The sequence below is a fragment of the Pinus tabuliformis genome, chromosome 2_1 (genome assembly GCF_031772625.1).
Source record: "Pinus tabuliformis cultivar Carrire ecotype Pingquan chromosome 2_1, CPIR1, whole genome shotgun sequence".
Lineage (NCBI taxonomy): Eukaryota > Viridiplantae > Streptophyta > Pinopsida > Pinales > Pinaceae > Pinus > Pinus tabuliformis.
In genome coordinates, this window is record NC_142299.1 from 291,025,261 (window position 1) to 291,041,910 (window position 16,650).

The window sequence follows — 16,650 nt, forward strand, 5'->3', positions numbered from 1 at the left end:
TTTGAAAAGATCATCCAAGGGTTCAACCTATAATAACTCGAAGGAAGAGTTATTTATACAAAATATTGACTTTCTAGAAAGATCCTTTAACAAAATATAAACATAGTACAAAAATATAGGAATCCAAAAACTGTTAAGCTGTTGGCCCTATCTTGTTGTCTCGTTGTCTGTCAGTTGGTGATGAAAGTTACTCAATGATTTCACACAAGTGATCCCATCTATCTCCACTTGGTATAGAAAGATTAATTAATTTCCTGTAGACTTCATCCACCTCAATATATTTTTCAAATGTAGGCTTATTAACAAAGATATGTTTAATTTCATGCTTGATCATTAAATCAAAGTTCAAAGCCTCTAAGAATTCTTTCCCTGTAAGATGACCTTTGATACCTACAAATTTAGCTTTATCATTTGCAATTGTATAAAGCTTTTGGCAATATTCCTCCAAACTGATCAATCTGTCATTAGGTGCCACTAATCCCGACAATCCTCTTTGGTTTGAACTTAAAATGAAACCTCTGGACAGCAGTTTTCAAAATCTGACACTTTGTCTGCAATTGAGTCATGAGATTTTTCTACAAAACTTTCTTAATCTCAAGAATGGTTTATGTCATGTCTACAATCTGAATCTATTCTAATTTGGCCCTGGTTTTTGAATTCAGCACCTTAACCATATATGTAGCTTCATTTGGTTTATCTTTAATGGCTGCTCTGACTTCTTTAATAGTTGTTTGGCATCTATTAATAAGCTCTTCTTGTTCAAAAATAATCTGTATGGAGGGCCAAACTTCAGTTATAGCTTGACTTATATCTGCCCAAATGTTTTCCTTGGCTTGGGCCAAGGTCTGAGCCATTAGTGACTCATTCTCCAACTCTTCAATCCTCCTTGTCAATTTGTGGGTCTTCTGCATCTCTTCAACATAAAGAGTATCATTCTTTATCTTTTGCGTCTCCAAATTTTTGAATTTCTTTTGAAGCTTTTCATTTTCCTGTCTCTGGAGAGACAGCGCCTCTAGGACTCTGTTTAGATCACCTGTCGTTGATGTAGACTCTGTTATTACTGGTGTCAATTCCCCTGTTGTCCCTACCACTCTGATTGGTATAGCTGTGATTGGAGCTATGGACACTTGTGTATATTGTTCCTTTTCCTTGAACAAAGTTTCTATCTGTCCCTCCATCTTCTTTATTTGTATATTCTTCTCAATGATTAGTTTGAGCATTTCTTTTTTATGTTGCTCACTTTCTTCAATTTCCTTGGTTTGAGGATCCTCTATAGAAGGTAATTTGAGTTGCTTCCTTAGTGTTGTGATGTTTGCATTCTTCTTCTTGATGATGTCCTCTGCAGCTTTAACATCAGTAGGATCATATCCAATCTTGATCACTAAATCTTCTAATGATTTGACCCTGTTATCCTTTGCCAAGGAGGATATCTTCTCTATCTTCAACTGTGACTACACATTTGAAAGAGTTGTTCTCAACTTTGACAATGCCATGGTAGTGTTAGTCATGGTAGAGAAAATCATCTCCCTAGACTGTCTATGCATGTCCATTTGGTCAATAGGAAGTATTTGATTCGCATCAAAAGAAAATATGGTTTTCTTATAGTCTGAAGGAAGCCTTTGGAAAAGGCACTTGAGCCTGTAAGAATGCCATTTGCATCCTTCCCTTTTCACTGTCAAATGTTGTCAACAATCTATGCTGTGAAGTAGATGTCTACTTCCAGAATTGAGCATAGACATTGGCCTTCAGAGATTCATTCTTTTGCTTAATTTCAAGAAAATTAGTGAAAATGTTTGGTTCTTCTTTTTCACTTGCCCCTGCTGACTGTGTAATTCCTAATAAATTCTGTGAAACTGAAGAGGAAGATGGAGTATTAAGGACAGTTTCCTCTGATCCTATAGAAACTTGTGAATCATCCAGATTGATAATTATGGGCTCTTTTTGACCCTGAACAGTGGTAACTTTAGAGTCAGTCTTCTGTTTCTTCTGATAAATGACAAACTCCTTTGCACCCTTTGCTGAAGATGATGATTCTTCTCTCGACCTCTTTTCCTGCTTGCTTTGAGAAGTGGGAGTCTGGAGGGTAGAAGGAGGTAGAATTTTCTCTTCTACTTCCTAAAGTGTGTTCTCCTCCCACTGTTCTTGATTCCTGTATTTCTCAATCTCTAGTCTTGGAGTGTGATTATAAGGTGTGGTTTTAAGTTCCACCCTTAAATTAGAGATTATGTTGAATGGGTCATAAGACCAGGTAAAACTTGGTTGAAATCCCATCTGCTTGAGAATTGAATCTGCTTCAATTCCTGCTGCTCTGGTATTACAAATAAAGGGTCCAACTTGGGACTTGATCTTGAACTGATATTTTCTTTTCCCTCAAAACAAAATGCCGCTCATACATGTTGATAATTTGCCTTATATATTCCAGAGAGAAAATTCTCATTGGAACATATTTAGGCAATTTGTATGGAGCTAACTCACAGCGATATACCCTAATCTCTGTGTCATTTTGGTAAACATACCAATCTCCAATCTTAGCTTGATCACTTAGGTGCAGGATTCTTTTTATCTCTAGGTTGATTCTTGGTTCACTCTGGCCGCTAAGAATATGTGCAACTGGATAAATGAAACAGTCAATGAAATCTGAAAATTTAAACTCAGTTGAGTTTCTCTTGACCAATGAGGTCCATTGTGTAACTGATTGATTTATTTGTTGATCGTCTTGCTTGTGTAAGGTTATTGGTATAATGTCTCCTTGTTGAAAAAGGAACATATGAACTAGCACAGAAGAATACTTGAATACACCCTCAGTAGTGATTTTCATTAACTGTTCATGCATATTTTCAGCCAAAAATTGACTGTAATTATACATGAATGTTGGCTTGTGTTCTTTGGAGAAGATGGATAGATAACCCAGAATAGGTTCATCTACCCATTAGTCTGTCTGGTAACCTAACAGGCAAGAAACTAGAGAGATAATGTGTTTAGCTCTTTCTGGGAACATTGAGGCTGGATATGGAGGGTTCTTTTTGGGAAGCTCAGCATCTTCTGGAAGAAAGATCTCAAAAATTTGAGCTCTTTGGGGGAATGTAAGCTTATGGTATAGATCCATGAGGACAACAGCAGAAAAATGGCTAAGGGAATCATTCTCAGGAATCAGAAGCATTTTGTTTATGGTTTCAGGTGTGATAGATATCAGAATGTCTCCATTTTGAGCTACCACAGTTCTCTACAGGGGATTATACCTAGCCTGACACCACATAACTAAATCAGGGAATGGATGAGTTTGAGGGAACATGAACATGGGCAATAGGGATTCCCATAGGTTAATTTCATCCTCTGAGTCCTGATAGGTCTATTTTAACCAATGGTGCAATTCGAAAATATCAAATTCGCACTCTGTGTCCATGATCTTAAAAAATTGGTCAACTAAGGGGATGTGGTCAAGATCTAGAGTATCAGTGACTTTTGGATTTTCCTGAGTTGGGGTTTTGCTACCAGAGGATTGGTCCTTTGTTTTTGGTACCACATCCTAAAAAATGGGTGGAAAGAACAACAGAAGGCTAGCAGTAAGAATACCTAACAAAGAGCAGTCTCTGTGAAGAACGGTGAGTCAGGTTATGCCCGCAAAAGTAAACGCAGAATTTGGCCAAGCTTGAAAACCTGTAAATCAACAATTGAAACGAAATCAAGGAAATCGCGCGAAGGGGATAAGGGGTTTATTTATAACGGCAAAGTGAATAACCGTTAGGATCAAACTGTTACCAAATGGGACTGGTGCGCATTGATGGCCAACGGGAAGTTGGTAAAGGATAGGATTACAACGGATATGAGGAACAGGTAGGGACACGTGGAGGAAAACAATTAGCGAGAGGAAGGCGCAGGAAACAGCGATAACTGTTGGTGGAGTGACGTATAAATGAGATGGGATGAGCGAATTTCGGAGGGGGGGGGGGGGGTAATGGTAAGTGGTACTGAGCGGGGGGATGCAAAGTAATGAGGAGACGACACGTTGCAATGGGCTCGCCGAAAAGGAAACCACTTCTCGGACCCCCCCTTGTCGTTAACTTGAAACGGTAGATGGGGGTGCAAAATGGCTTCCCTGTCGTTGATTAGAGCGGGGAAGAGGATCACCGTCGAAAAGTAGCCACTTGATAACGCTTCACGACAAAATGCTTTTGTCGTTTTATGACTTTAATCTAAACATTATAAAGCTTTATTTATACAATATTAATCACCTATAAAAGGTAATTAACCCTAATTAAAGAAAAAATTATCTATGAATTGGCGTATTTGATCTGGCGGCCATTTATTTTCCGTAGTTCTATTCTAACCCTATTCTAATACATCATTTGGCCAAGTTTTGAGCATATCGGGCCAAATTTTATTCTATTCTATCCTATCTAATCATGTTCTACCAAGATTAAACAATTTAGTGAACTTATTCACTAATCTAGAGACATAAATTTAAATGACTTGATCATGGTTAAGCTATATGATTCAAATCAAAACATCAAGCTGTGGTATTTTAAACAAGCGGCACACAAAACCCTAGTTTATTTGCAATGTAATTTTACTCTTCTCTAGTGGCATTTAAATTTGCTCACTTACACAAATTTTTCTTTTGATGGGGTTTCATTTCATCATTTTTTTATTACATTTTCATTTTTATTTTTGTAGGAATTTACAACGCAAGTTCCTCAGATAGAACACCAAAGGACACTGCTCATAAACAGATCACAGATCAATACACCAATATTGTTGACGTGGTTAAAACCCTCAAAGAGGGAAACAGTCCACGGCCTGAGCCAACGCGGCCACTTCAGGCAATTTATTAATAAAAGAATGAAAATTTACATAAGCTTCTCTCACGAACGGTTACCCTACAAATGACCCTCCATGCTCTTTAAATAGAGATCATGGACCAATCGGGTATTAAGCCACGGATCAAGTGTCAGTAATACCGAGGAGAAAATGAACCGTCAGATCACTACATATCGTGACCGTTCGATTGTAAGTTACAAAAGTACATAGTAAAGAAACACACTTTACCTAACTCTACACTAGAACAAGTTATACTTAACTATTTCCTATCTATCCGAATATCCTAACATCCCCCCTTAAGAACAACTTGGGATAAGATTGAAGGATGTACAAATATGACACAATAGGAGAAGGAAGGAGGCATTAGAGCCTATCCCCCCTTAGTGACAGCTTCCTGAACTCCAACCATAAATCGAAGTTTAGTAAACTTCGCCTCTGTGAGAGCCTTTGTAAAGATGTCTGCAACTTGATCATTTGTTGAACAATATTGCACTTCAAGAACATGGTCGTGAATGAGCTTTTTGATGAAGTGCATGTGCAATTCAATGTGTTTGTTGCGCTGATGTTGCACTGGATCTTTGCATAGTTGAATGGCACTTTGATTATCACACCAAAGTGTAGTCGGATGCTGCTGCTGAAAGCCAAACTCTGACAGGATCTGACGAAGCCACAAGGCTTCCTTACTAGCTTCTACGGCACCACGATACTCTGCTTCTGCTGAAGAAAGAGAAATGGCACTTTGTTTCTTGCAAGCCCATGTAATAGGTCCTGAACCAAGAGTGAACACATAACCTGCAGTAGACTTCCGATCATCAGGGTCACCAGCCCAATCAGAATCAGTGAAACCAACCAATAGAGGAGATGCTTCTGCACTGTAATGAATCGCACACTGAATTGTACCTCGAACATAACAAAGTATTCTTTTAGCTGCTTTCCAATGACTTTCATGTGGGTTTTGCATAAACCGAGAAATAAGGCCAACAGCAAAGGAAAGGTCAGGAAGAGTGTGGGTCAGATACAAAAGTTTTCCTACAAGTTGACGGTATAAGGTAGCATCAACTTCAGGGGAAGTACAAGTGACTGAAAGTTTGGCTCCAGACTGAAAGGGAGAAGGGGTTGGCTTACAGTCTTCCATGTGAAAATAGCATAGAAGATCACAGGCATACTTGGACTGGGAAAGGGAAATACCTTCCTTGGATTGCAAGACTTGAAGACCAAGAAAATAATGCAAGTGTCCTAAGTTTGTCATTTCAAACTTCTTTTTAATGCTGGACTTCACATGGTTTATGAGGTTGGGATCACTACTGGTAAGGATAAGATCATCAACATAAAGAACAAGAATGATAAGAGACTTGCCCACTTTCTTGGTGTAGACAATATTGTCAGAATGATACCTAGAAAACACAGTTTCTAAAAAAAAGCTATCCATTTTTGCATACCAAGCTCGAGGAGCTTGCTTGAGACCATAAAGGGATTTCTTAAGCCGACATACAAGGTTGGAGTTTATTTGTATAAAACCAGGAGGTTGTTCCATATAGATTTCTTCATGCAAGTCCCCATGCAAGAAGGCAGATTTAACATCCATCTGATGGACTTCCCATTTGAAAGAGGCGGCAAGGGAAAGAACAAGGCGGATAGAGTTCATTTTGGCAACAGGGGAGAAGGTTTCAGTGTAGTCAATGCCTTCAACTTGTAAAAAACCCTTAGCAACAAGACGAGCTTTATGTTTATCAACTTTTCCATCTGGTCCATACTTGGTTTTGTAAACCCATTTGCATCTAACAAGTTTTCGTCCCTTTGGTAGAGGAACAAGATCCCATGTATCATTTGCCAATAATGAACGATAGTCTTCATTAATAGCTGCGTCCCAATCTGGATGGCCTGAAGCTTCTGCAAAGGTGTCAGGATCATAATTCGCTGAAGCTTGAGCCAATAAAGAAGAGGCTCTATCGAACTGAGAACATGTATGTCGCTAATCTGTAGGATCACTGGCAAGAGCGCTTGCTGCATCACGAGTAGCCTGGACCCATTTTGGAAGTTGAGGAGCTGAAGGAGGATCCTGAGAAGGTGGGGGAGGATTGTCATCCTCGCTTTCATCATCTGAAGAAGAAATATTTTCAAAAGTAGAAGAGATAGAGAGAGGTGGCAAATCCGCCGAACTAGGCTCGTAAGCCAATATATTTTCAGCAAACTTTACATCTCTTCAAATGATAACATTTTTGGACTTAAGTGGAATAAGTCTGTATCCTTTGACATCTTCATAATATCCAACAAAAATACATTTTTCACTCTTAGGTTCTAAAGCTTTATGTTTCTCATCTAGGATATGGGCCCATGTTTCACTTCCAAAAACACAAAAGTGACTTACATCTGGTTTAATTGAGCTCCATGCTTCTTCTGGAGTGATATTCTTTAAAACCTTAGTAGGTGTGCGATTTATTATGTAATTTGCATAGTTAATTGCTTCTGCCCAAAAATTAAGACTAAGTCCTTTATATTGAAGCATACAATTAGCCATTTCCTTTAAGGTGCGATTCTTCCTTTCAGCTACACCATTTTGTTGTGGAGTATATGGAACAGTATGTTGCATTTGAATTCCATTCTCAGTGCAAAAGTTGATGAATTTGTTGTTTAACATATTCTCCGCCATTATCAGATCTTAGCTTAAGAATTTGATGTCCAGATTGTTTTTCAACAAAGGCCTTAAAGGCCAAGAACATGTTAAATACTTCACTCTTGAGTTTTAAGAAGTATACCCAAGTGCGTCTGGAAAAATCATCAATGAAAGTTAAGAAATACTTGTAGCCAGAGAATGAAACAACTGGAAGTGGACCACATATATCACTATGCACAAGCTGTAAAGGGGCTGAGGCGTACCAAGAGGCACGTTTTTCAAAACTATCCCGATGATGTTTTCCGAGTACACATCCAGAACAAACACCATCGCTGCAAGATACCATTGGAAGACCTGTCAGAGTGATAGTTTAAGTGACCAAATCACTCATGCCAAAGTTTGCTCACTTCATCATTATGAGCAACAAATACCGAGGGAAGATTTGATAACCCAAAGTTGTTAAACTTATACAACCTTGTAGAATCATCAGCAATGCCAGTAGCTAAAATCTGTCTAGGATCTCTTAGGTCCTTAATTACAACATCATGAGGTGAAAATTCAACGATTTTACCTTCCCCTGAATGAGCTATCTGATATACAGATAGAAGGTTGCAGGATAAGGTTGGAACACATAATACATCATTGAATTGACCATTGTCTATATGAACAGTGCCAATCCCTACAACACTAGGAGATCTATTATCACCAACATATATATTTTTGGTGTTACAATCATTTAAAGAAGAAAACATGGCTTTGTTTTTTGCCATGTGATAAGAAACTCCAGAATCAATGAGCCACTCATGAAAATGAGAAGAAGAAGATACATTTAGTGCATATCCAGACTAAGATGCTTGACAACCACATGCAGAAAGCGCAATTCCTGGAGATGAAGTTGAAGTTGTTGAGTGCTCCAAATGGATGTTATGCTTCTTCATTGTTGCTTCCAAGGTTTCCATCTTCTTAAAGCATTTGGATTCTAAGTGGCCATCTCGATTACAAAAGTGGCAATGTCTATCAGTCTTCTTTCCTTTGTTTTTATTTGCCTTATCATTTTGTTGAAATGATTTTTCATTTTGAAGCTGAAATTGCTTAGGACCCTTGTTTGGTTTAGGACCATTCTTTTTAGGATACAACTTCTTAGGATTCTTTGAATTTGGTTGCTGCTGGGCAGCTAAGGCTTTCTTAGAAGAGTTTCCAAGATTAAGAAGACCAAGGCGTAAGAGTTTTTCTTGTTCTGTTATTAAAAAATCACAAAAGGAATCAAAGGAAGGGGACTTGTAGTCTTGTCCTTAAGAAATGAAGGCTTCTCTTGTAGAATGGAAAGTGGAAACAAACACAGAGTAGGCTGGTCCCAACTTAGTAAGAATGGAATAGATAAGGTTACCATCTTCTTTCTTAACCTTAACACCTTCCAAGAGAAGTCTAAGGGTCTTGAACTTGGACAAAAAATCTTCAATGGAAGAAAAAAATTGGGGTCCAATGTAAGCAACTCATTTTCGAGTTGATGGGCTCTAATTTCATTTTTACTTCCAAAAACTTTAGTGATCTGTTTCATTGCTTCATTAGGAGTATCAAGTTCTGCGATATGGAATCTAAAGTCTGGAGAAATAGACATCCCTATCAACCACGTGCTTGATCTTGCCTATTTTCCCATTTGACTGCCTTATCTTCATATTTCGGTTTGGTTTCTTGGCTTGAGGCTATTCTGTAAAGACCTTTACTTCTAAGTAAATCCACAATGTAGGACCACCATTGGAAGTAGTTGGTGCTGTCAAGAATAACTTGGCATGGACTTTCCATTTTGACAGAAACCGAAGCTATAGATGCTGAAACTAAGTGTTCCAATGGAAAGATCTCGAAAAATTAGGCTGATTCAAAAAAAACAGCTTCTGAATGAAGAAGTTATGGCTTTTTGAAGAAAAGTTGTTGAAGATGCCAACGAAGTGCAGGAATGTGCAGAAATGAATGATAATGTTATATTTAAAAAAAATCCGCCCCCTTTCCAAACTTAATCTAATTAGCTCAACAAAGAGAAAGACTTGAACTCAAGACCTCTATTCTCATAAAGTAACTTTGGACCAAGTGAGCTAGTTTAAAAGGTTAGTAATTTTTGGAAAAGAGGAAGGGTTTTTTTTTAGTCACCGAAGCTTTGGGGTGCGTGCTTACTTGAGAAAGCTCTTTTTTGCCTGCAAAACAAAAACCACAAAACCCAAAATGGACATACAAAAAAAGAAAAAAGAAAAACTTCTGGTTTGAAGTTAGCTTTACCCAGAAACTAACATTTTTCCTCAATGTTTCTGATTTTCTGAGATCACACTAAGCCACGGCGGAAAAGAGTATATGCATGAGAAAAAAAACTTCCTTTCTGTTTCTGATTTGCCTAGATCGCACAGAGTCGCGGGGCAAAGAGCATATGCAGAAATGAAAGGTGTAGATCCGGTAATTAAAAACAAAGAGACAAATAAACTGAAATAAACAGAGAAAAAAAACTAGAAACTGCAAATAAACACTGTATACCTCTAGATCTTAAAAATGATGTAGTTAGGGCTACCGGAAACCTTTTCGCGTGAAACGAAAGGGGTTCCTCACTAGAACAAATGCTCCTAACACAATAGAGCAATCCTCTAGGCCCGAAAGCAGTCAGAAATAGTAGATCTAGGAAATGGCAGTCAGATGCAGTTCTACCAACTTCAAATTTGGATCACCAACGGATGCGGCCCTCAAATAGCTCTGATACCATGTAGGAATTTATAGGGTAAGTTCCTCAAACAGAACACCAAAAGACACCGCTCACAAACAGATCACAGATCAATACACCAGTATTGTTGACGTGGTTAAAACCCTCAAAGAGGGAAACAATCCACGGCCTGAGCCAACACGGCCACTTCAGGCAATTTATTAATAAAAGATTACATAAGCTTCTCTCATGAACAGTTACCCTACAAATGCTCCTCCATGCTCTTTAAATAGAGATCATGGACCAATCGGGTGTTAAACCACGGATCAAGTGTCGGTAATACTGAGGAGAGAATGAACCATCGAATCATTACATATCGTGACCGTCGGATTGTAAGTTACAAAAGTACATAGTAAAGAAACACACTTTACCTAACTCTACACTAGACCAAGTTATACTTAACTATTTCCTATGTGTCTGAATATCCTAACAATTTAATTTTTTTATACCCTCTTTTATAAACAAAAACTAACTTATCAAAACCAACACACTTTACCTAACTCTACACTAGACCAAGTTATACTTAACTATTTCCTATGTGTCTGAATATCCTAACAATTTAATTTTTTTATACCCTCTTTTATAAACAAAAACTAACTTATCAAAACCAAATACGTTACGACGGTTAGTAAGCCCTCAATTCAATAATAAGAGGCAATCTTATCACTATGTAACCGCAGGTGTTTATGCCCTAAGAAGCAATCAATCACAACAGGAAAGAGGTTGTTTAGAGGGCAGACTTGAAGAAGCTCTATGTATAGTGAGCGCAAGAGTTGGTTCACTATTGTGTGGGCAAATTTGTGAAAACCCTAAGGACAATGAAGTAGTGGACATTCACTATCAAGTGGGTTGTGCTTGGAAGACCTTATGATAGTAATCTTGGAGCAGCTAAGTCACTATTGAAAGGCAGTTTGATTGGTGCCCTAAGAACTGTCAATTTGAAGCAACAATAGGACAGTTAGAGGGTTGTGTATAGAAACCCTAAGGATAGTCATCTAAGATGCAGCTAGAGGACTGACAAAAAGGTATATCTAAAAACCCTAAAATTTGGTTATTTTGGAAAGATGGGAAAAGCAGCTAGAGGGCAGAATTATTTGAGTCTATGGAGTTGCACTAAATGATAGACATTGATTGAAGAAATGTAGATTGGAAAGGTCAACCAAGTGTTCAAAGTTGATTGAGCAATAGATTGGCTAACCTAGTACTGTGATAATCGGTCAGTTGAAGGAACTATGTGATGGACTATATTCAAGGCAGGAAGTAGTGTTGGACACAAAACAGGATGCAATAGGTGAAGACCTCAAGTGCAGGATCATGGACTGTTAGGAGGCAAAATTGGAGCCCTAGTTCAAGAAGTTGCAAGTTGAACAAACTCAATGATAAGAGGGTTGGTTAAGGAAGCTGCAACAATAACAAGTAGTTGATGTAAGGGAAGTATGAGTACTTTTGACACACATTGAGGCTTGTTGATGCACTCTCCTTGTTTGAGAGGGAGTGGGGATGGATTTCTCCTCTCAACATGAGAGGGAGATAGGACACTTGGTTCCCCTTATGTCGTGTACTACAATGGATTAGGATTGATATCCTATGTCAAGTACATGGACATGGATAAGGAGAATGGTGGATTGGACAGACATTCTTGAGTCATGTACTGTGAAGGATTAGGATATATATATCCTAAGTCAAGTACATGGACTTGGATATTTCAAATTGAGATAGACCTATTGAGACATTATGAATACCTCCCTAGTTAAGAGGGAGTGTTGGAGAATGTAACTAGTGTCAGTCTTTATAATGAAAGATATTTATTAAAGAATTTATTTTTATTGTTTTATCAAGCATTTTCTTCATGCTTTAAAAGTCAAAAAGAGTCAAAACAATATGTATTTGAATCATGTCATTTGACATTTGAAAAGATAGAAAAATGGTTTTTTTTTGGGTCAATTAAAGGCAATCAAAAGGTTCAGGTTGGCCCTCTCTCAATCAATCGACCTATGTGGCTATTCGACACCTCTTGGACGGCTATTTAAAGACACCTGATCAAGCTCATTTGGAGGAAAAGCAAGTGAGTTACAAGGAGTTCGATCTCTGCAATTGGAATAGGATAAGTGAAGTCGAGGTATAGAAGGAATAGAGGAAGTCTACGAGAGAAAAAGAACCAAATCCTTTCAACCTGTACTTATCATGCGAAGATCTGAGACTATTTGAAATAGTCGGAGTTATAGACAACCTATAATCGGATGTAGTCAAAGACTACAATAGAACCGAAGTTGTCTGAAGTTTGCAAACAGGGCCAAAGTTTGAAGCTAATTGCAATCTATAAGAGGACCAAAACACTAAAGTTTTTCCTGAATGTTAATTTTAGGTATGTTCTATGCTCATTGCTGAGAGCAAATTTACTTCAATTTCCATATTAGCTCAATATCAATTCCACATTAGCAATCACATTTAGCATAATAGTAAAATGCAAGTAGAACATAAACATAAATCGCAGAAAACAAGCCAAGACAAGAGGACACAAGATGTGGCGCCAGCCAGGGACAAACCCCAATGTGGGGAAACCCTTGATTAATTCTTCTTATGTTCTTCAATAGTTCAGCAGAGAGAGAGAGAGATAGTACATATACATCAGAAGTCAATATTTTGACTTATCAAAATAAGAGCAGAGATCTTCTCTATGAAGATAACACATGAGGCAGCTAATCTAAACTCCGGTGAAGATATATTGCTTCAATTGTTCCTACAAGGTGACTCCATCACCATGCTGCACCCATCACTGTGTTGCACCTCATCATCATGTTGCACCTGACACTGTGCTCAACCCAATCACTGAGATACTCTCATCGAGTCATCACGATGTTGCTCCAATCATTAAGCAGTACCTCATCATCATGTTGTACCCATCATTAACAAATTGTTGCAATGCATCGTGTTGTTGCTAGACATCCATGCCTATCATCACCATAATGTATTATCGTGCTGCACCATATTGCACCATGCTGCTTATAACAATCAATGCTTTCATCAATGCATTCATTATCCATGCTACATCCATCCAAGTATACTGCATCTAAACATACTATTAATACAACCATGTTGCATCCAACTGCTGCATCTAAACATGTTGACAATACAACCATGTTGCATCCAACTACTACTTCTAAACATGTTGACAATACAACCATGCTGCATCCAACTTCTACTTCTAAACTTTAGTACTCTATGCTGCTGGCTATGGCCTGCGGCCTAGCCCAGCAACAAGTAAGGTTGACAACCCAGCTATCTTTACCCTTGAACAGCAATGTCTTATCAGCCTTATTGCTACATCGTTATGAGGGTTCTTCTTGTCAGTGTCAGGCCTCTCCATGGACTGTGTTAAGCCTTTTCATTTACAGCGTTAAGGTCATCTCCTTAATTTCTTTAGGGTCATCTCTTATGACAGCGTTAGGACCTTTAGAGACTGCAGCATAGATCCCTTCTTTCTTTGTTGTTATGACACCACTAAGGCAGTGTTAAGGCAGCATCTGGTTACTCTCTTTGACAGCTAGAGATCGCCTAGGACTGCCGCCAACTCTTCTCTTTATCTGCAGCAGGGTTAAGACTATGGTCCTCCTAATAGGACTGCAGCTAGGGCTTGCACTCACAGCAGTTAGGGCACATGAAAACCCTCCTCAACCTGCAGCCTAGAATAGCGTATTAGGGATTTCTTTTAGGGCCTAAATAAGGCAACGTGTAGACCTTTTATGGACAGCGTTACGGTCTTCACCGTGACTGCATTTAGGGCAGCTTCATCTCGGCGTTGAGGTCGATTGCAATCAGCATATTCTAGCCACTTGCTTGACTGCATCCTGGTCCCTTTGACTGCGTCCTAGTTCCTTCCAATTTAAGGCATGGCAGACCTCTTCTGGACAGTGTATCCTCTTGGGGACTTTCCTTTCCACTAAAACCCAAAACAGTGGAGAGAGGGAATCACAAGAGGTGAGTCTCAAATGACTTTCAAGGCACCTCTATTTATACTAAAACGTGGAGGATAAGTGGGGGCAATCTGGTTGTTGGCCAACCTTGACGAGTTGTCCCATAACACAAATAAATTCATATCTCCATGAATACTTATCAAAATCGGATGATCTTTAGATCAATCCTACACCTCTCGACGAGAGGAATCCAAGAAAAATATTCGTTGCCATAAATAAGATGACCCACATGGAGTTTGGCCCTAGTTGCCAATTTTAACACTTCCTCTCAACTAGGGAGAACTCCATCTGCTAATCCATTTGCTAGACTGTACTATCTCTGCAATCAGTGCCCTGCACTGCTCTACTCTGTTCCACTAAACTAAGAAGAAGAAGAAGTGATCAAGAATGTATCATACCATCCTCTACTGACCCGAAGTCAGTGCCATATAAAAGAGTGTCTCATACCACTCTTATTGCTCTGAAATCAATTCCAAATAAAAAGAGTGTGTCATACCACTCTTACTAATTCGAAAGCAGTTCCAAAAGAGAGTGAGTTATATCACTCTTACTGACCCAAAGTCAGTTCCAATTGATCCCAGATCAATATCATCCTAGCATAGGGAGTACAGTAGTAACACGATGTGTCCATCGGTACTACTATGGTCCCTATCCTCATTTCCCTACTCATTGGCCAGATAAGAGGTACTTCCCACGAGTCCCAGACTACATGGGTAGGATGTCTCAGCAGGAGAAGGATGAACTACTCATCCTGCCTACATGTTTCCAAGGGTATCCCAGGGGAAGGTTGAACCACTCACCCTATGACTGTGTCTCGGCAGGAGAAGGATGAACCACTCATCCTGCCTACATAGCAGACCATTATGGGAAGGCTGAACCACTCACCCTATGGTTGCTCATCGCTCCAAGAAGTACCCCCAAGCCCCCAGAGCTCCCAGAGCTCAATGTCCATATCATACAAGACCCTTTAGGAGAGAGTCTCTCCACGACACCTAGTCGTTCTCGGAAAGTCACAAATCTGACCTTTCCCAAGGGCTTCGACAGAATGTCAGCAACCTACACATCAGTCCCAATGTGATGGAGCCTTCTTGCTCCTCGATGTACCATATCCCAGATAAAGTGGTATGTGATGTCTATATGCTTGGAGCGATCATAGAACACGTGATTCCTCAACAATCGTATCCCCCTCAGATTGTCACAGAAGATCATGATATCCAGCACGTGTCCAAACAGCTCACTAAAGAGCTTCCTCAACCAAGCAGCGTCACACGAGGTCATACTCGTAGCTATGTATTCAGTCTCAACGGTGCTCAAAGCAACTGACTTCTGCTTCCTACTCATCCACAATATCAAGGCAGAACCCAAGGAGAACCAGCACTCAGAAGTGCTCTTGCGATCCTCCACATTGCCTGCTTAATCAACATTAGAATAATCATGCAGCTTCATATTTCTGGCAATGTATCATTGTCCATGAGAGATTGTGCCCCGAAGATATCTCAAAAGATTCTTGGCACCAATCCAGTGAGGCTCAACCATATATGAGCCCAACATGCTAACTACAAAACATATATCCGGACAGAATTTCACCAAGAACATCAATGCAAATGAGTTTATGAAACTCAGAGGCATTTCCCAAATCAGGCCCGGCATCACTATCACGTAACTTCTGAAAGTTAAGCTCCATCGAAGTAGTCACGAGCTTGCAGTTCACCATTCCAAATCCAGAATCCAACTCCCTCTTGCCTTTTAAAAATGAGAGGATCTGCACCTGTCAGAAGGAAGTTGTCCTCATAAGGTTCCAGTATGAGAGGTCTATCATCCACCACCTTCAAGCAATAGTTTGGATTGGCTTCACTCCTAGTGAATCTCAACTTCATCAGACAGCTATCAGTCCTCTCATATCAAGCCTGGGGTGTTTGCTCTAAAACATAGAGAGCTTTCTTCCACTTGCATACTTGAGATTCCCAATCATGAATCTCAAACCCCTCAAGTTGTTCCACATCTAAGGTCTTGCTACATGAGGGGAATGGTCCCCTTGTAAGTTTTCCTTCGGTACATCTCAGACATGTACCTTCATGCTCTTCTTGAATTCAGGCATCCATGTCACCATCTAACTCACATCGAGTAGGGTCTTACGATTGAAGATGAGCAGCGCTCCACTACCATTGAAGATATGTGACACAACATGGTCCTCAATGGACTTCCTGCAACTTGGTACAAATTGTCAATCCCTGAACCCATGAGTAAAAGCATCTTGAAAATTCTATTTTCAAACACATACCTTTCCATCGATGAATGCCACCTTAAAACCTTTGACTTCCATTGCCGAAATGGACACCAGGTTCTTGAGATTACATGAAGAACTTCTTTTAAATGAATCGTGTTACCCTCATTCAATTGAGGGGTAACATTCCCTACACCCTTTCCGGGATAGGTGGCATTGACTCCAAGAATAATCTCCACGATTGTTTCCTTCTCTATCAAATTAGAGAGAGCTTCCTTCT

At 39.4% G+C, this 16,650-nt stretch overlaps 1 protein-coding gene across 7 annotated transcripts in view; it reads right to left on the reverse strand.

Moving 5' to 3' along the window:
• LOC149199934 (transcription factor-like protein DPB) overlaps positions 1 to 16,650 on the reverse strand; it is an 88,412-nt gene that overhangs the window by 40,882 nt on the left and 30,880 nt on the right. The window lies entirely within an intron of this gene.